At 39.7% G+C, this 21,505-nt stretch overlaps 1 protein-coding gene across 6 annotated transcripts in view; it reads left to right on the top strand.

Annotated features, from left to right (window-relative positions):
* The window catches only part of THRB (thyroid hormone receptor beta), a 156,388-nt gene that overhangs the window by 42,989 nt on the left and 91,894 nt on the right, over window positions 1–21,505 (top strand). The window contains exon 1 of one of the 6 annotated variants that reach the window (XM_063154560.1): window positions 4,933–5,017. The exons of the other annotated variants lie outside the window; for them this stretch is intronic. The gene's annotated coding sequence lies outside the window, so the exon portion shown is untranslated. Of the gene's footprint in view, window positions 1–4,932; window positions 5,018–21,505 lie in introns of those variants that run through there. 6 annotated transcript variants of the gene reach the window in all.

Below are 21,505 nucleotides of genomic sequence, written 5' to 3'. Positions count from 1 at the left end.
TTTCCTTGTGACATGAGAAAGACACAAGTGTACAAGTCTGAAGACATTTTCTTTAGGTGGAAAGGCACATCTGTCAGCAGAGTTTATCTGGGGAAAGAGCAGTGGCTTGTTTTCCAAGAGTAAACAAACACTATGGGAAAATAAAACTAAAAAACAGTCCTGGAGTAGAAACTTGAGACAAAGATGTCAGAATCCCTTTTGGAACAAAACAAAGATTAGTATATCTAGACAGAGAAAAGTCTCCTAAAATCTGTGGCTGGTGTGGTTTTAGTAGAATTACCTTGGTCTCTGGGAAGGAAGGTGGGTGAATGACAAGCTAATGAAGATGTACCAAGAGGCATGAAGATCTCAGGGTCATGCAGGCATGAAAAGGTCTTCATGCAATGGGCATGTCTGTACTAGTAAATTAAATGGAGTCTAGAAGCAGTCCCTGGCCCTGGAAATTAAATGCATCTACTGTTGACTGTCCCTGGCCTAGTTTTGGTGTACACTTACGGGAACTCACCTGAAATATTCCCAGGTAAGGTTTGAAAGTTATCTTGGGATTCTTCCCAGTAAGCAGTTAAAAGCAACCTCCCTGTTCTGGAGGGTGCTAGACTTTATTAGCATGGCACCTTTCTGTGCCAGTTGGCCTCAACATTCTTGGATATGTTTATTTTGCTTGTAGAAATAGGGCTGCAAATGGCTCAGTAGATGCAATCCCCTAGAAACTTAGGACATCACAGTCTTTGATGCAAGCTCTGACAGGTAGTGAATATGATTTCTTCTTTAAAATGTTGCTGAACTGATGTCGATGTGCTCTCAGATTTTGTTTTCATGGAGCACAGGGATGTTGTAGAAGAGTTGGTTATACAAAGTAAGTTTGTATGAAGCATACATTTACTTATTACCATTTAAATTTTAGACAAGTATAAGCAAACATAGGTCATAAGTATCACTCCATCTCACAGAAGGACGGGCTGTGAAATTAAAGAAACAAGGTCATGAGGTTGGTAGGTAATTAAGTTGGCTGGACTAAAAAGCCCAAACATTTAAAAGTAGAGAAAACATTTTTAAAAGTTCCTGAAACTTCTGTAAAAACAAGGCAAATCTCTAGACCTAAGCAGATAAGATAAATATCGATCTAGAATGGAATAGGTGTAATGGGAAGGTGATGGAAGCATGGAAGCTTTGCACTCAGTGTAGAAAAATGTGTAAAACAAAATTTCATGTGTTGTTCTGGATTTTGAATTCAGGAATGATTCAAACTAAAACAGAAACAGCAAGAAAAGTGTCACTGAGAGCCTTTATCTTAGCAGAACAGGCTAGCAAAGTGAAACCTAGAGCATGATAAGTTCCTTGATAAATACAACAAGGAAGGGGCTGAGGAAAGCTAGTTAACAAAGCTAAACAGTGTTGACACGTGAACAAAGTTAATAGCAGATGCCAATTTTAGCAGAAAGCAGTTAGTTAACTCTGAAACTGAAGTTAGGTCATCCATGTTACTAGAAGCAGCATGCACCTCAGCTCGCATTTGCTAAATGGGTTCATGAGTGTGACCTGTTCTTAACCAGGAACAATGTTGGTTTTGTGAGGAGCTTCAGAGATGAGCAGGAGGATTTGCACTTTCCTTTCAAATGCCTTAGGCTGAGAAGCCAAATGCAACATTTTTGGAAAGGACTGTGCAGGGTATTTGGCAGTTCTCCTCCAGCATATCATCAGTCTTTCAGCAGTCATCCTACACTCATGGATCCTTTCCTCTTCATTTACAGAATTATAGAATCATAGGATGGTTTGGGTTGAGTCTTTGACCGGGTTGCTCAAAACCTCATCCAACCTGTCCTTGAACAGTTCCAGGGATGGGGCATCCATAGCTTCTCTGGGCAACCTGTTCCAGTGTCTCAGCACCCTCACAGGAAAGAATTTCCTCCTAATCTAAACCTACCTTCTTTCAGTTTAAAGCCATCACTTGTCCTTACACTGCATGTCATTGTAAAAAGTCCCTCTCCAGATCTCTCATAGGCCCCCTCTAAGTGCTGGAAGGTGCTCTAAGGTGTTCCCAGAGCCTTCTTTTGTTCTGCCCTTTAGATTTTCTCAGCTGAGAGTCGATGTTGTATGTTCTCTGTGGTCCTGCCATCACAGGTGCTGTGCTGCTTTCCTGGATGAGCTATATGGGAAACCAAGCCCACACAACAAGTTCACCTGAAGGAGCTTGTCTCCAGGGAGTGTTGTGTCAGACTGTGTCAAACTGTTGCACTATTGTTTTTCTCAGTTTGCCCTATTGCTGAGGCAGGATTTCATGGAGAGCATTCAAAATGCATGTCAGTGTAATTTGGGAAATGTTTTGTTTATATGTGACTGAATGTGAATGTAAATTGGTAACCCCAAATTGTGAGAGAAGATGATTTTAATGTCTTTCTTATTATTTTTGTTGGCATGTGCATAATTCTATAAATACTGTGTAGTTGAATGAGTACCAGACTGATGAATGTGGAAGCCCTCCATGTCTCTAAATGAAACTTCCAAATATAAATAGCTTTAAAACTATAAATAGAAAATATTTTTACTATATTTATCACTTTTAACCACTTTCCCCCCCTTTCATTGCATCACCCATTTTATTTTTAGTGATGCTTACTTAAAATAGTTTCCCTGCTTCCCTGTTGGCCATTATATGGCCACTGTGGAATCCAAGTGATTTCTAAGCCAGATGGTAGGGAAAGTGTTCCTTATTTGAGCAGTGCGAGCCTGAAGTCTTGTCTGTTCAGACCTTGTTCACTGATGGCATCAGCTTTGTCTGTTCAGTTAATTTCACATACATATTCCTCAGCTGGTTTCAAAATGTGATTCCAGCATTGTTCAGGACCTCCTATTCTTCTTCCATTGATGTTATTCTATGTCCCCCTCATAAGATGGTAGCTCTGGTTTTGCTAAATTACTAAAGTCCATACTCTTCAGAAAAGTCACTATGTTGGCAGTCATAACAATTTTTAAAATTCTAATTTAATTAGTTTTACAATATTGATGTGTTGGTGGTCACTTCAGCTGCACACAAAGTAATAGGAGTAGCTTTAAGTTTTGACGGCCCTCAGGCCTTAGCTTTGACTTCACTGTTGAAACTGCAGCTTCCTGTGCACTATTACATCCCTTTCCCCCTTTGTGTCTGTGTTCACAGATACATAATTTAAAGTAGGGTTGAATGTAGTGTAAGCCACATTACTGTTTGTTAGGGTTTACAGACCAGAGTTGCCTTCCAACACTATGTGTTTGAAGAGGCTGCAAGGGCACCACATGGTTCTTTTCTCCTGAACTGTCTCAAAAGAGGGAAGTGAGTGTCTGTAAGGGCTGGCTGATTATTTGTACACTGCTCAAAATGGCAGGCAAAGTGTAGAAATTCAGTTATTTAAGGCAAATAAGATCACAGTTGGTTCCTTGTAACTCTGACTCTACATGCTTTGGTCTCAGCCTGAAACACTGCTGTGGGAAGGGAGAGGAAGGAAGCAAGATAGGAGATTGTATAGCAAAGAAGTAGGAAACAAGTAGGACAAGTGGACAAGTTTTGTGCCCACACCACCAGCACCGAAAGATTTCCTGGCACTTCTGAGGCAGCAGTGGTTCCCTCTTGCACCAATAGAAATGCCTTTTCCTGTGTCACTTTGCAGGAGCTGTGTCTGTATGGGCAGATGAGCTGGGCCCAGGGTGCGCCTCAGACATGTCAAGGTGCTTGGCACCATTTATTGTGGTGTTCAAGAGCAGCATATCTGGGAGCTGATGTGATGAGATAGAGTGAGAAGTGATGTTGCTGTCTCTGCCCAAGCCTGTACTGCTGTAGTCATTGCCATGAGACTACTTATACCTTGGACTTCTTGCAGATTTGAAGGACTGAAGAGAGGAGTAAAAAAGTGTCCTGTCATCTTTGAGAGGTGGAGGAGGCATTGCTCCTTGTCAGATAGGAAGTTCCCAGCTACTACTAGTAGGGTCATGGACTAAAACTGTTTTCCTCTCCTTATCAGGCAGGAATTTTTCTCCTGCCAGTAGGCCATAATGAAGATTCCTAAACTGCACATCCAAGCAGATTGCTGTTGCACCCAGCCAACGACAGATGAAATGGTCTCTGTTCATGGGGCTCTGAGACTCTGAGGAACCATGGACTTGTTTATCCATCAATCTTCATGCTTTGAGGCATGCCAGCATCTGCAAGCTTCTTAGTTTTAAATGTGATTGATGTAGTTTTATTTTTATGCGGCATCTTGGGATGCCTACTGAGAAGGGCTCTTAAAATAGGTGTAACTTAATGAGCTGTTCAGACTTCTCATTAATCTGCTTGTCTTTACTCTTACCCAGAGGTAAAATACAAAAGCTACAGAGGGAGGAGTTTGGAATAAAATTATATAAAAGGAGGGTCTGAAATAAAGACATTTATTATTGAGGACTAAGACTAGGAGTGGAGGAAACAGAACAGGATGTTCAGAAAGTCCAGGCCCTTTGGCATGAGTTAAGGAGCTTGGAAAATAAGCAGGGCTACAGTGAATTTGTGAAACAATGTTTGTCTTCCTAAGCTGAATACTGGAAAGGATCCATTTCACACTTTGCCTTTGCCAGCACCCTGATATCTATTGTAGCACTCATCTTCTGGCTTCTTTATTTTCAGAGAAAAGTTTGACTTTGTGTTTAGAAGTTATTTGTGCTTCCCACTTTCTTATGACACTAACAGGATCATGTTGTGGCTACGGGGCTAAACTTTGGAGCCTTAATCTTTGGTCCTGCTGTGCCACCCTGTTTCTGATGTTTGTATTTCAACTGCAGCAATGGCTAATGGGCTTAAAATACTCCACTTCCACTTTGCTTCACTGCTGCTTTGTCTGCATGGGTACATTCAGCAGGGCCAGGACTTGTATCTTATGATTGTCCATATTGTTTAATTTCTAGCACATTCCATGACATGATTTTGGTCCGTGCCAACTAGCACACTCCCAGATGACAGCTGTGGCAGGATGGCGTGGGAGAGACACTGTTCTCAGCAGGCATTATTGAAGAGGTAACCATGTTTTGCAGGGGAAAACAGTGTAAAGATGTGGATTGGAACTGGCTTTGCCTTTCTCCCCAAGCCTCTGGAGTCTGATGTACTTTATTCACTAAGACCAGTCTCTCCAATCTTAGCATTTGTGAAAGATACTGAAACACAAACTTTTGCTTCCTCATTGCATCACTAGGTGCTGTTATCCACAAAAACATCCAGCCACCTCCTCCTTCTCCCTGTGGGCCATCTGCTCAGGCTTACAGCAACACTTCCATAGTGATAAGATTTTATCTTTGAGTAAGAGTCAGGTTAGGGGCACAACTCAAGTTTTATGTCAAGCTAGTTCACGACAAAACCAATCCCTCTGCAACAGAGTGAGCTTTCCAGAAAGTGGTCTTCCACCATGCAGCATATCTGCACCCAGAGGTACAGCAGTGGCTCATGAAGCCAGTGTTGTCACAGGCCCACAACAGCAAGTTAGATAAGTAATTGCCGTTCTGGTATGTATGTATTTGCTTGTCACACAGGGTCATGATGATTGCACATACAGATTGTTCATTTGCTTACTCACATGGGTTTTTTTGAATTTCACACCTATAATTCACTCTTCAGGCTTTGTTTGTGACCCTTTTCGTGAAAATAAGGAATGTTTACTTTTCCCTGTGGGATTTCTAGTTTGTGAAGCCCTCTGCAGTTCTCTGCTGTGTAAGGGACCACTGAATTTCAGAGCATTGCTGATGCTTTGGCTGAATGTGTTTTTCCAAAAATTGTTTGTATAAGGTGAAATATTCTCTATGTGAAATATTCTTTATAAACCTTGATTGCTCTCTTTCTGACTTAATTTTTTAGTGTCTGAGTTTTTAGTTGCAAATGGAAATATTATTAAAACCATAGTCTTCCTCACTCACTGTTGCAAATATTTTTTGTTTATGTAGTACATGTAGGATGTACATCAACAGTAGCTGCAGTTTGCACAGACTTGGGTTTTTGTCGTGAAAGTGATAGGATTAGCTGCACAGTGAGCCTGTATCTATCATGAAGATTTAAGCTCTTGAGCCTGTTCTTGGTGCCACTGGAGCAGCAAAGGAAGAAACCACTGCTGAGTCATTGGACTAACCAGTGTAGGTTTCTTCATCGTGACAATCTGTGTACAGCGCTGTTATCAAGGGGATTAGGAACACTGAGCAAAAGGGATTTTGTTGTGTTAGTGCTAGATGAAAGGGTGCTTTTACAAACTGGTGCGGTGGGCAGGTTTGAGGCTAGTGAGAGCCATGAGAGCCATGATGGTAACAGTCACACAGAAATTGTTAGGAAAAAGAAAGGCTGTGAGGGGTACAGGGTCTCCTGTGTAAACTCTGTTTTACAGTTTGTGCCAGTCTATGCACTCCTCTCAGTATTCATCAGCTGAACAGACTGAAAAGTCAGTCTGGAAGAGATTTGCTGACTACAAGTTTCTGTAGCCTTTGGTGGTGCCAGCTGCAGAAATAGGCAAATCCGGCTGCAGCGGAGGGCGTGATGGGGCAGCTCCAGCCCAACTGCTGCCCTGGAGGTGTTTTGGAGGCTTTGGCTGGAAGCCCGAAATGCATCTCCCTGGGGAGGACTGCATTGCAAACAGGCCTTGCCCTTCCCTGTCGGTGGATTCCTTTGGCAGTAGGCTGGCATCAGAACACCTAAACATATTTATGATAAACTGCAGTGATTTTTTTTGCCCCTCTTTGAGATGGATGTGAGATTTGCATTGTGTTCATTAATTCATCTCACATATGACCCTTTCAAAAGGTCTCATTATAGCAGCCATTCATTAGTGGTGGCATTGTGCCTGGCTGAAGGCCAGGTGAAAACATGTTTCTCAGTTTCTCACTCTTACATGGCCTAAACCAAACATTAACAGCTCCCCATTGATTAAAGTGGCTCTTGATTGGATCAAGGCTGCTCTGGTGTAGGAAACAAAGGACTGGAGGAGTATTCCTGTTTTTCCTTGGAGTTTGGCTTTCTTAAAGAGGAGAACTGAGAGGTCTTCTGCACCCCAACCTGAAGGAATACCTTTGAAATAGGATATTTGTTTACATGTATAAACAGATTAGCATTAGAAGTAACTTAGAAGTTACTTTATGCATACTTTAGAGGACTTTCTCTTTTCCCACAGAATTATGGTCCCTGGTAACTTGGTCAACTCTGTGTATAAAAAGTCTTTCTGGGAAGGGATTAATGTACAGGGACAAAAGCCCACTGAACAAAGCAAGCTCTCTGCTGAAAATGAAGAGTTTAAAAAAAACCACAACACTGCTTTATCAGTTACAATTTCTTGCTATTTTTTTAGGGAATAATTAATCTTTCTTGTTCATCTTATTTACTTACTTTTCATAGGAATGGGAAACTGTTGGGATCACTCAGTAAACAAGAAGTCTCAATAAGAGCCAATGTTTGCTTCAGGCAGCAATTGGACCACAGCAAATGTAGGCAGGCTGGTGTTAGCTCCCATGAACTGTAATGACACTTAGATTGTTGCTGAACTAAGTATGCAGGTCAGTGGGTAGGTCTCTGTATCCCATACTGGAGCTCTTACTGCTGTATGATTCACTGCTTTTAGGACCGGCATTAGTAAGATTAAAGTCAGTGCTGCTTTGCCTACCTAGCTCCTTCCTGCAGGGAATGCAGGGGGAAAATACTTGTGAAATCCTGAGCACACAGAAAAGAAAGAGAGATCCACACTTACCTTGTTGCACTGATTTTTGAGGCTTTTCTGCACTTTCCTGTGGGACAAATTGCTGTGTTGCCTCATTTTCTTTGGTGGTGTTCAGACATCAGTTACTCAGTTCCTACCCTTGCACAAGTGCCAAAAATCACAGATGTGGAAATCTTGGGCACTGTGATTTTTCACAGCATTCATGACAGAAAGACAGTTGGCTTCAGAGATCAGAGGCGTCTTTGAATATGAAAAAAGCTCTTTTAAGTGTGTTCTTCCTTTGTAAAGGCAGTTGCTCATGCAGCCCACAGTCAAGTGTGAGTACCCTTAGCTAGAATCCTCTGTGCAGTGTGGTCTTGCTCCTGTTTAGAGTCAATGGGGTTGTTTGTACCACTGCAGCTCATTACCCAGGCTTTTCATCAGCTGCTGAACTTGATTTGTTTTCTGGAGTTTACTCCCTTAAAAATATGGTAGCCATCAGTAGAAAACCAACTGAAACAAGAAGTGTTGGACTTCTTTTCTATTTTAGGTATTATGTGGTTCTATAGCAAATAAAAGGTATAGATTATTTAGTTTTATTCAAGCAAATAATTTGCAACAGCTGGTAAGGAAGGGGAGCAGTCATGAGCTGAAAATAAAATTTACAGCACAATTCCATGTATGTTGTCAGGGAATCATTCCCATGCAACCCAGTAATGGCGCAGAGATTTCAGGGATTATGTTCAGATTAAATGTCATCAAGAGCTGAGCCTTGGCAGCATGCCAGGAAGGTCATATGAGGAAAGTCCCAAACTTTTACACTCAAATAAAATTTTCTTCTTAATAGCCAGAATACACTGCAAAATTTAGCACAAATAATAGGTTAGGAAATATAATTTTATTTTTAGGAAGTTTACTATTTAACTAAGGTTCAGGATTTTTTACTGCTTTTTGGGATTTAAGACTATGTTGGCAATTTTATTTGGGGGTACAGGTTTTGTCTTGGTAGCATGATGTTAAGAAACTTTATACCAAAATTTTACAAGTTTCAAAATTTGAAATTTTTCATTTTCAAGTTAAACATGAAGGGAGCCACAGTCTGCTAATACTTCCACCAGTATTATTATTTCCCAGAAACATCCCTGTTATTTTTAAGAAGTCTAAAGTGCTGTAATTCCATTGCATTTATGGAAGATTACTTTATTATTGGAGGGAATGAGAAAATAGTTAACAAATGCATAGTTGAGAATTGCTTTTTCTTTTATTTATCTGTGGCTGGTGTGTACCATTCCAAAATACCTGTGGAATTATGAAGGAATATGCTGACAGTCTAATACTGCATTGAGAATGTGTCATTTTGGTTTAATCTGATCTATTTACAGTGGATTGGTTTCAACTACAGAAGGGAATTCTTTTCCTAGGGGATATCTATACATGGAATTGTTGAGCCTTAGCTATACCACTGGAAACAAACACTCTTTTAATCTACTTGCCATCTCTGAAAAAAAAAAAAAAAAAAGCCGAAACTATTTAAAAAGTGATTTCTTAAATCTCTTAAGTGCTCTCAAATGTGATCCTACTATGAATATGCCTAAGGGTATATGATGATTTTTTCTGTGGTGTTTCATTTGCTGCCTGGCACTGATCCCAGCAGTGGTGTGGGCACAGCCCTTGCTGCCCTTGGTGGCATTCGGGTCTTACAGAGAGAATTGTCACAAGACTTTCTTTTGGGTGCCACCAACCTCCCGAATCAAAGCACTGCTGTTGGATTTGATTTACCACTGAGCTTCAATAAAATGAGAGCAAAACTTGGGGTCATTAGCCAAAGCAGTGATGAGATTGTGGATTCAGGGCTCTACCTTTATTTTCTAGTTATATATGCATCCCATATTTGTAAACCTTATTTTAGGTTTACTGAATATACTTACGTATGTGCTTATATACCCAAGCGTGCATGTGTGTGTAAACACATATGTGTGTCTATGTGCATGATGAGGTTTATTTTCCCCTTTCCCCTCCTCTCCTCTTTGCTCACCTTGCCTGCTGCAGCGAGGCACAAGACTGGGTAGAAAATTGTTTTAGCTGACGAAGGCCAGCATTGCAATGGGAGACTCCACAAACTCGTCTTCAGTTCCCTGAAGTGTGGAGGTTGGGAGGTAACGATTAGAGCTGTCAGATTCTGGAAAGGGTCACAGTGATAGCAGTGGGATCAAAAGTCAGGCTGGAAAGCACCAGGAGATGTGGCTGGGTGCAGCAGCAGGACCCAGGCTGGGTGCCCAGGCTGCTGAGGCAGGGGTGCTGCCAAGTTCTGCAGAGCAACAGATTCAATTGGATTGTTATTTATGAAGGGTACGGTATGCAACCCTCAACGTGGCAACAGTTCTTTAAAGTGCAGATGTGAGAAATTCCAGTTAGAAGTCAGTCCTTTAACTACTATGAATAAACAAGGTAAATTCATTAATTATTTCAATAAACTTAAAGACCTTATGTTGTACCATTAATTTGTCCTGAATTATTGATAGCATTTTTTCCATTACTTTTCTAGACCTTTATTTAAACTACAGTAAGTAAAATTTTACCATCCTACAGCCCCAGACACACAGTAATAAATCACCCCTTATTTCCTTGTTTGCTTGAGGCTAATGAGACAACAAATAGTCTGTTCACATACATTATTTCTTTGTACTACATCGTATGCAAATATTTCAATTATTATCCTTTTATCTCTATAATATTTTAACAACATGATACAACATGTTTCTCTGATAAATTGAGTTACATAAAAGCAGCTTCGCATCTACATAATGCTTTAACAAAGCATTCCCTCTATTTCAGCTTAAAATGTGTGTTCAGCTTGGGAATATCCTCATAAAGAAACTTAATTTGCCTTATTAAGAAACACTTGTGTATCCTTATAAGTTTAAATTTTTTTTTTTTAAATAATAATTTTATCACATTTTGGACTGCTGCCTGCCCAGGCTGCCTGGGGCTGGCAAAGGTTTGGTAAGTTGAGTTCTGCAGTTAAATTGAGTTGGTTTCTTGTTTATAAAGGATGTAGCTTGTCTTCCTTGCACCTTTTTCTTTTTTTCTCGCCTTCTGTGACTATTTATGTAACTGGATGTTTATTTTCTGGTATTAATCCTTAGTGGCTTGAGAATGATGGCTGTCCCTCTAAAGCTGGTGGAACCCTGAAAACTGATGTTACCCCAGCAGGGTTCATCCAGCTTTGTACCTGTGCAGCTCTGTGTCATCAGCATTTTTTTTGAGCAGGATTGATCCATCAAGGGCCTGTGGGATCCTTGGCGTGGTGCAGCCTCCCGTGTGTGGGTGGCTGTGTCCCAGTGCCCTGCTGGGACAGGCGGGAGTTTCGGCGCCTGTGCTGTCACAGGGATGGCGATGGCAGGTGCTGCCAGGGTGCTGGAGCTGACCTGGGTGTGCTGCCCACCCAGCCTGCCTTCCTCAGGGGGAGCTGAGTGTCGGGCACTCAGGGCTGCGTGAGCTTGCACTGCCTGTATCCTGAAGTATTTGAAGTGTTTATCCTAATGTGTAAAGCAAAATATGCGAGGGAGGAGCAGGTATGTCTCCCCCCTTCCCAAAGAAGGGGAAGAGAAACACATAATGATAGAAGAAATAATTTCCTCTTAACTCTCTGCCTGTACTGTCTCAAGGCTTTTTATAAAACCAAATAGCATCTGTTTGCTGGAGGAGTGTGAAATAGCCAGGTGTGCTTTGTGTAAAAGCAAGTGATTGTAGCCTGAAACATCGCTGCAGACGCTTCATGAGTCAGATCATTCATGACTGCAATAACGAGATTATTCATGGCAGCCTCCTCACTGTGACAATGGTCCTTTGTTTGAAGTCTGCATTGTGTATGTGCTATACTTCCGATTTGAAGATTCCTTCTCTGCTAGAAAACAGCGTTGCAGCAGGGAACCAGAAGCGAAGATCAGTGCTGCTAAGTTCAGGATGTTGCTCGGTGCTGGAAATAATTGGGAAAGTTCATAGTTGAGTTAAAAGCTGTAACCATGAACTTCAGTGGGATGATACTCCTTCCTGTTGGTCCCGAGGTAAGTTCTTATTTGATTTTTAGTGAGTTGTCTCTTGGTTTTGTGGGTTTTTTTAAAATTCTGTCTTCTGATTAGAACTGGTTAAATACTGCCAAGAGAGTTTTGTTGCTCATGATCATGTAAGAGGTGTTTTGTCTTGATAGTGACGGTCCTTTATGTACACAGCCATTTTGTTTAAGGACAGCAAGAACAAAACCACAGCATTTCTTTCATGTTCAGAGTGAAGTTAATTTTTAGCTCACCCATACTCCTAATTTTTTATTAAATTATTATTGTCTCCATTATATAACTTTCATGAGGTCCCTGTGTTAGGAGGTGATTACACTTTGTGGTGGAACCATGACCAGGGTGTTTTAGGTGCTATAATATGGCTTGGATTTGTCTCCTGTACCCAGGTGGTCAGACTGAAACCAAGGCACGTTGTGCTCCAGATTTTATCCCAAGTGGAGCATCCTCGTGTGATCTTCCTGTGCCTGGTGCACAGAGCAGCTGGGAAGTCCATCCCTGGCGAGGCAGGCTGGGAGCAGGAGGTTCTGGAATCCTCCTGCTCTTCCGTCTTGAGGAGTCCCACGGAGCTCGCAGGCAGCTCTGGTGTGAGCTGTGCTGAGAGGAGGCAACCTCGGCCACCACTGGGAAGATGATGATGGTGAGCCGGGGATGACTTTTGGGAAAGCAGAGAGACCATCCCCGTGTGGGAGCAGCACCTCAGAGCTGTTTGCTGCAGTAGTAGAGTTGAAAATAACTGTGTTTCCCATGGTCAGCAACTTGTAAGGGAAACAGAGCAAACTCGGTTCTTGAAAAGCACATCTGAAACTGAAATACTGCTTTTGTTTTTACTTTTGGTTCCAGCTTCTGTCCTTGAAGCTCAGAGGTTTCCTGGTGTTTTCTTTTGAAACTCTGCTGTTTCATGCAAGGCAAACAAGACTAAAATAAATCCAATGCAAGTATTACAGAGACTCTGTCCTCTATTTGAGCATGTGATTTTTAATTTTTTCCCCCAATTAATTATTATAGTCTACAGCAGAAGATTGTTTGCATTGTTATGGATGTTAGCGATTAATTTTGTACTCCCGTTTAAATTTGAATTCCAGGGCATTTTGTTGCAAGTTCACATAATATTTAAGTGCTCACATTCAGAAATAAAAAAGAAGGAGTTAGTTGTTTGACAGGAATAATAAAGCATTTGAGAATTCTGTATTGTGTGGGGTAGTTATGACAGACTTCTTTTGGTTGCACAGCATTCAAATTATGCATCAGTAAGGTAATATTGCATTATATCATCTGTTGGTACTTCTACAAGCAGTTTCATTACTTCATTAAAAATTTACAGTGTTCTGAAAGGCACTTTGAGATAGAGTAATAATTATACACATATGATTTTGTATAGTGTTATGTAGATCAACATTTTCTGCATCCTATAGCAAGAAATAGAATACTATTCCTCTTGAGATACTTGCCAGGTAATTGAATTTAAAACCTGAATTTTTAAATGAAGCTTTTAGTATTTGGATTTTAGCCATTTCAGTTGCAGCTGACAAAAACACTCTCACTATTATTGGGAAGATAATCAATTTGAGTTTGCTGAAACAGAGATAATTTTTTTGACACTTGATTTATTTACAAATGAGATTAAATGGGAATGCAATAATGCTTTTTGCCCTAAGCAGTCAAAGGGAACAGTGTTTATTTATTACCTTTTTCACACATCTAGATCAGGGCTGTTTAAATTGCAGGTTTGATTTTGGCTTGAACCATGAGAGTATTTGACCTGGCTGTGATTACATTAACTTTCCCTGATGGTGTTGGAAATGTGGCACATCTTGCTGCTTTTTCCAGTTTCTTGGAGAGTGGATTCACCATTCCTAGGTGTCAAGACTGGGCATGACTTTTGGATAGCCATGAGGATACAGATTGATCTCACAACAAATAGCTGAATAGCCCTTAGTAAATTAACTGAGTAATGCAGATTAATACAGTGTTAACTTGTTATTTACTGCAAAAGCTTATTTCTCTCAATGAAAGGAAAAAAATAAACTGTAGAAATCTGTTGTCACTGAACTTTTGACAGTTTTATTAAAAAATTTTTTTTCTATGAAAATATATAAATTGCTATGAAATTGAATAAAACCTTTGTTATGATCAGAACTTAGTTACCTAGTTTAATAGGTATTAATGTAATTTTTGCTGTGCCATGCTTGAGGAAGCCCTAGATCTTATATTGGTTATAAGGATTATGAATGTCAGAAAACAGGTTGGGAGTGAGGGATATTGGCTTCTGACATAGTTCCCCATGTGTAAAAGTGCAAAATGAGCAGTAATTATATTGTGACTAGGATGACATGTAAAGAGCAGTTGTTGGGATAGGTAAAGGTCTCCTTGGAGTTGCAAAAACTGATTTCAGTTTTCTTATTTCTTTTTATGTTTTGAGAAGTTCACAGATTTGCAGTTGAAATTTTATAGCAAATACCAGGTTTGAAACTCTTCAGCAGAATTACTGAAGTGTAGTTACTGCGTCTACACAACAGAGGAAAAATCTTGACAAGAGAATCCTCCCATTTCCAGTTTCCTCAAAACTTTTAAAAGGAAAAGTCATGTGAAAATATTTTCTTTAAATTGTTTGACAGTGCTGTTCAAAAATGAGATGTTTTGTACTCCTACTTGTTAGCTCAAGCACAACCAGATAATGATAATCTTAGACCTGTGATTATTCACTGCTAAATTTATTAATAATGGTACTCTTTCACTCTTGTACAATTGCTTTCCAAAGCAATCTCCATAGTGAAAGGCAGCCTGCTCATATTTTTTCTTTTACCACCATAGCAGTTTCCTTTTTTCTTTTTCTCCTTTTCTCTTCTTTTTTTATTTTTCTTTTTTTTTTTTTTTTTCTTTTTCTTTTTCTTTTTCTTTTTCTTTTTCTTTTTCTTTTTCTTTTTCTTTTTCTTTTTTTTTCTTTTTCTTCTTCTTTTTTTTCTTTTTCTTTTTCTTTTTCTTTTTCTTTTTCTTTTTCTTTTTCTTTTTCTTTTTCTTTTTCTTTTTCTTTTTCTTTTTCTTTTTCTTTTTCTTTTTCTTTTTCTTCTTTTTCTTCTTCTTTTTCTTCTTCTTTTTCTTCCTCTTCTTTTTCTTCTTTTCCATTTTTTAATTAATTATTGTACAAAATTATTGTACAAAATTTCATGTTGTACGAAATTTTAATATACAGCCTTGCTAGGGAAGAGAATGGAGGGAAATAAGATAAATTGGCCTAAAAGCAAATTGAAGTCTAAAATCGAAGTAAAGCTCTTAACTTAACTGAACTTTGAAATATTTATCTTGATCAGTAATGATTTCCTCTGTGGGCACTGCCAAAAAAAAAATAAAAAAGGAAATCTGGAATTATTTGCCTAAGGTTGAAGCACATCATTATTAGATACATGTCACCACTGTCTGTGGGTTATTCAGTGGTTAATATGTAACAATCATTCTTTATAGTGGTCAGTTTATTTGTATCAAATTTTGCTCTTTAAGATCTTCACAAATGTTGAGGAAAGAGTGGGAGGAGAGATTTATTTTCTTAATGTGCTGGGATTAAAAAAAAAAGCACTACCACTAAACCTATTTTAGGACTATTTAGAGGAGATTTTTTACACATGCTTTCAACAATACTTTACCCAAAAACATCTTTTCCGCTTCTCTCTTTTTTTCTCAGTCTGCAATAACTATAACCCAAGGGGGTCTTCACTTCCTTCCAAACTTCTCCTGGGCTTGGGGTTATTCCACCCATACACAGAGACCTCAAAATACTTGTCCATGGAAGTGTTTTTTCTCAAGACCTCTGGAAATCAGTCTTTCCCTGAGACTGAATTGGTCCATTGTTCAGCTCAGCACTAAGTAAACAAAGAATCTTCATATGATTAGGAATGGAAATGTATTTCCATGCTCATGAACTTCTACAGAGAAATCCATTTGCTGTCTTCAGTGTAACAACACTCTTGACACAATTTCTGCATGCTTAGCATCCTTTTTTGACATTACCGGATGAATTTGGAATATGTGGCAAAGGCCAATGCACCACACCACCATAAGGCTGTATTTCTCTGTTTTCCTCTGTCTCACCAGTTCTGACTTGGAACAGGTGATGTTACCATATGAGTGAAATATTTAAAGTCACAGATGTGAAGAGGAGCTATTTTAACTAGTTTGTCCAGGAGACAACACTATTAACTCGTCTGCATGTACACACCCTTCTTAATTGCTGAAAACTTCTTAAGGAATTTCTGGGTTAGTGTGAGAGCTTGGCTGTAGAGTAACTGAACTTCAGAGCTGGAGAAGACCTGAAATTTATCTGGTGGATTGTCATCTGCAGTTCCCATCTGCTCAGAGATGACCTAGATCAAAACTTTACCTGTCAGATGGGTTTCAGAACAAATAAAAGCAAACCGAATGCAGTTTTTGAACTTTGATTAATTTTATTGGATTGCTGCACTTGGAAGGATCCTGGCCAGCCCATTTACAACAGCACCAAAGTGGGCAGTGATCAAGACAAATGTCTTAGTAGGCAGAGTCCCAGAAACCTTTTGGAAGCATCCTTTAATCTGGTGGTGTGGCATGTGTGGAATCCCCCAGGGGTTACTGTCATTAACTACTCCCATGAGACTCCTGACAGAGAAGGTTTTTCAACACCAAACGTGAATCATGAAGCGTGCCTTTGATTGATTGCAGCCTCTTGTTTGGGAGTGTAATTAATGCCTGGGTTCAGCGGCCAACACGCTGATGCACAGTGATACTTGAGATGTCACAGAGGGTGTCCCCCTTGGCCTCCAGCAGTGGCTCTAGAAGGAAGGGTGTCTCTGTGAGAGATGCCCCGTAATGTTGGGGTGGTACTTGGAAATAGGCAGTTGAAAAAAGCCATTCTGTCAGGAGAGCCTTGTGTTTTTTTAAATTCGTATGAGAATTTGGGGTGTTTTCCATTTTCATCATTTTGCCTTTCACTTCTTCCTCCGTTATAAATAAAACTTAAATGTTGCTGTAGAAGAGTACTAGATTGCCAGCAAAGATACCAGCCACTTGTCACAAGGAAAGAATTGTTAGTCTTGGTCTTCATGATGTGTAATAATGGCCAAATGATAAAAACATAGCATTTTTTCTTTAGTCTTTTTGATGCAGAGATTAGCAATTCATAAATTATTTTCTTCTTTGGCTGCTCATATCCTCATTATAAAACTGAAGGGTTCTTAGGGCAGTTCAGTGACGCTTTCACAGCGTTTCCTCTTGGATGAGATCCAGAGGATTCCAGCATGGTCATTTTGGCACAGTTGGTTGGTTTTATAAAACATGTGTCTACATGTGTGTAATAAATCCAGTTATGCTGATAAATCTGAACAGATAATTGAAAAGTGTGTTTTACAGTGAACAAAGCTGGTAATTTACCATGTCAGTAAAGCAAAATATAAGCAACATTTCTGTAATGTGTGTAATGTTCAGTAATTCTGTAATTTAATGGCTCTATTGTGTGAGCCATTTTTAAATTCCTGTTCAAGATGTTCTTGATCCAGATGTTCATATATTTTATTTTATTACTAGTTGCCTTTCCGTTAAAATCTGCAAAACTGATTCTCTTCTTGCTTTACAGTGGTACCAATCAGTCCATGACAAAGGATATAAAATTAATGAGGAAGTGAAGAACTGAATCATACACATTAAAAATATATGTAGTAAATGAAAATCATCAGTAGGCTTGTATTACCAAGAGTCACTTTTCCAGGTGATGTTCCAGTCTATTCTTTGAAACCAAAATGCTTTTTAATCCTGCTCATATCACTTACATTAGATTGTTGCTAGTTAAGTTGCTAAGATTCAGCATATAATATCTCAGATGGCCTGGAAATCTTAGAAAAGCAGACTGGCCATTTTACTGTAATGAATTTCATCTGTAGCATTGTGATGTTTTGGGCTCTTTTTATACATTTCTTTCCAAAGTTTTGAAGTCTCAGTCCTTATTTCAGATTAATGCCTTGACCTTATTATCACCATATTCACGTGGAGTCCCATGACCTTCAGAGAAAGGTAGAGGATGTTCAATGTTTTGTAAAGATCATTAACAGCTGAAAAAAAATTAAGCTCAAATGTGATAACCTCCATGATTACTGCTACTGAATTAAGCATAGGAAGCATTGCAAGGAGACAGTTTTATTGCACTCACTGGTTAGCAAAAGGTCTTCTAAGACCCAAAGGATGTCTTTGGTCATTGTTCCTCAAGTGTGTAACAGATTTCAAGGGTTGCCTGCAGCTCTGGGAAGAGCTAGGACCTGTGAGCAAAGATTTCAGAGATGCAGGGAGAACTGCTAAAGGAAGTCCTGGATTCTGTGGTGATTTGGGGCGTGTGCTGAAGCTGAGGATCAGTCAGTCAGGACCAGTAGAACAGTATCTATGTACTCTGACTGTACCCATAAAGTATATCTATATTGTATCTGTACATTCAGGATCTGTGAGTTGATGTGGCCTCCATAACTCATCAAATGATAGTCCAATCCCTTATTCCTTTAAATACTCTGTAAAAGTCCACGATTCTTAAGAGGCCACCTGGATGAGAGCTGACAAATGGGATTGTTACAGATTCTTTTCTCCTCTTTAGGGTGTTTTTTTCTTTGCACAAGCTCCGAGAATAGGTCTGATCCTGAGGAGACTGATCCTAAGTGCTTTTGTTCAGGGAAGTGCATATATTGCCCCTGTTGCCTCCCTTCCTCCTGCTCAGGATATCCAGCTAGAGCTAAGGGCAGCCTGGTGAATTAACAGCTTTTGCACTTTATTTTGAGGGTATTTTCATCATCATGAGTTTAGGAGCACAAATTCCCTTTAGGATCTCTCTGCACTGCCAGGTATGAGTGAAGGAGCTGTTCAGTACATTGTCTGAAAAAGCAGGCATATAAATCCTCTTCAAACTGGGAATATAACTTCAAGTAAAGAACTTCTTTTATGTCCCTTGATGCAATGATAGTCAGTTAATCTAGTTCTCTTAGCTGAGTATTGTGAGGTGTCTTCAGACCTAAATTCAAATATCTAAGGAGAGTTAGGATCTGTAGATGAAAGGCTTGACGTCCATGCAAAACACAGTGAGAACAATTTGTGTGTTGTCCTCAGATTCAGCTGTAATTATGTTTTGTGACCAAGAGGAAGAGGGGTGATTTACAGTGTTGAGATTTGTGAAGCTTTCCATTAGTTTTGACACAAAAGCAGTTTTGGAGCTCTTGTATTCTGTGCTGCAAGTCTCCCCTAGATGAAAGTAATATGGAGAGAGCAAGAAAACCATAATATTGACCACCATGCTTGTAAGAGTGTTATGTGATAATCCATTCTAAATCAAATAGTGATGTACAAGTTTGTGTATATGTTCCTGATTTGGGTTTTGTTGATTTGTTGGGGTTTTTTTGGTTTTGTTTCTTTGGGGTTTTTTGGTTGGTTGGTTTATTTTGGTTTTTTGGGGGTGAGTGTGGGTGTGGGTTTGAAATCCAAAGTTCCAGGATATAAAACTATTGAATTTTTTTTTAAGAGTTAATGTTAAACTCTGTACTTGCTGCCAAGTCAACACATAAAAATAAATGAAACACTCACACAAACATTCTGCTTACCATTTCTGTGCTCAGAGAGATTTGAGTTTTTATTGCATCTCTCAGCCAATATGTAAGGACCCAGAATTTCTGCTGCTGAACAAGATTGTTTTGTTGCGCAAAATTGATGATACTAATTATTCTGAGCTGTTTTCTTATGTCTCTGCCCAGTACATTGGTGATGATGTGGGAGTAGGATTCCAAGGCTTAAGTGCCTGAACTGCTTGCAGAAAATCTCACAAAATCACAGAATATGCTGAGTTGGGAGAGATCCACAAGCCCACAAGGTCCAACTCTTGGAAGGTCCAACCCAAGAATCATACAAGGCCAGAGAGCATTGTCCAAATGCTTCTTGGACTCTGCCAGGTTTGGTGCTGTCACCACTTCCCTGGGGTGGTTCCAGTGCCCAACCACCCTCTGGGTGAGGAGCCTTTTCCTACTATCCCACCTAAACCTCCCCTGACACAGCTTCAGGCCATTCCTTTGGGTCCTGTCAGTGGTCACCAGAGAGAAGAGATCAGTGCCTGCCCCTCCTCTTCCCTTCAGGGGCCTCTTCATCTCAGGGGCATGCACAGGGTGCATCAGAACATGAGTGTATGTTATGGGTGTTATGCTTGTATTGTCTTGGACCTTATCTGTATTAGAATATTGGAGGATTTGTGCCCTACAGATTGAATATTAGTGGAATGAATGAAGAATTGGATGGGATTCCAACACCAGCTTTCGAGTGTAACTGGATTGAGATTATTCTGCTTCTGGTTTAGAACTAGAAAAGTTTTTAGAAACCTCAGCTAAACAGAAATGGGGACTTGCTTTATCATCTGGTAAATGGAGAACAGTCCCGTGCTTTCGCCTCAGCCACTGCATACCTTCTCCATAGTAATATGATCAATGCAAAAGTAGTTTATACCATATATTAGTGTCTCGTTCTTGCATGGATACAGCCTCAAAGTTGTGTATTAACTTTAAAACAGTGAATGGAGATGGACAGGAAATATGAGACAGACCAGACTAAGGAAGGACAATGCAGGTTTTATTGATGATACCTCCAGAATTGCACTGGTTTTTTGTCAGGGTGAAGTACATGCAATACTAGCAAGACCGTTCATGCCAGCCTTGCCTCGTGATTTTTTTCACTCATGATGCATACCCTGTTGTACCAGAACAGAAAGAAGTCTGCAGGGAAAGAAGTTCATTAAGCCCTTTCCAGACACATGTGAAATATGCAATGAATAAAATCTTTTAAGAGTGCTACTTAAGGTTATAGTGTTCATATGTCAAGCTCAGAAGAAAAGTCCAATTACAATCCCCATGCAATGAGTGGTTTATGTTATGTGTGCAGTGCAGGTGCCATAATTATTTTCTTCTCTTGATATATTGGTAATTTATTGAATAGTGGCATGAGGTAGTGATTTTTTTTATGGCTGTCTAAGATCATGGTATAGTATTAATGCTTCATATTCTTCACACTGAAATGGTTTGGATGCTTTCTCTATTTTATTGAGGTCTAGTGCTATGCGTAAATGTATTCTACCTTACTGATTTATCAGCTTTTCATAACCATATCTGAATTGTCTCAAATATCCTCCTATTCCAAATCATTCAGCTTGTGCTGTAGTCACTCAGACAGCTTCCTGTCCTGTTATGATCATCTGTGCTTTTATACTCTGACAGAAAGTGTAATTAGAGAACAATGATTTAGCTTTTTGCTTGACATACACTAAAAACTTATTACAGTATGCTTTCATCTGCTGCTGTTGTCTTATCCAAGTGTTAGGTATCCCTTGTTTTTCTCCAGGTAATTTCCCAGCTCTGTCAGAGGTGAAATGCTCTGTCCATTAGCCATATAAAACATTGTTGTCTAGGCGGGGAAGAGAAGAGTTATTTCTCTTAGTCAGCCTAGTGTGGGAATTTGGAGAGACAGAATGTAATTAATTATCAGGCTTGAATTTTGGCCAAGGCTCTATTAGAGATGAGAGCTACAGTTTATGAATTTCTTTCATTCTTGTGATGATAGGATGAGCAGGAGGGAGACGAGAGTGGGGTTTTATGCAAACATAGAAGTTTGGGCTCTTGCTGTGGCAGCGTGTTTCAGTTGTCATCATGTTAAACTGGACTGTTTTATGTGGCTGTGGCAGGAGAATGGGGGGTAAAAATGATAGCACAGTTTCGAATGAAATTGTTTGCAGGG

Source organism: Melospiza melodia, chromosome 1, assembly GCF_035770615.1.
Source record: "Melospiza melodia melodia isolate bMelMel2 chromosome 1, bMelMel2.pri, whole genome shotgun sequence".
In the NCBI taxonomy this organism is placed as follows: Eukaryota; Metazoa; Chordata; class Aves; order Passeriformes; family Passerellidae; genus Melospiza; species Melospiza melodia.
This window is presented reverse-complemented; position numbering and strand designations above follow the sequence as displayed.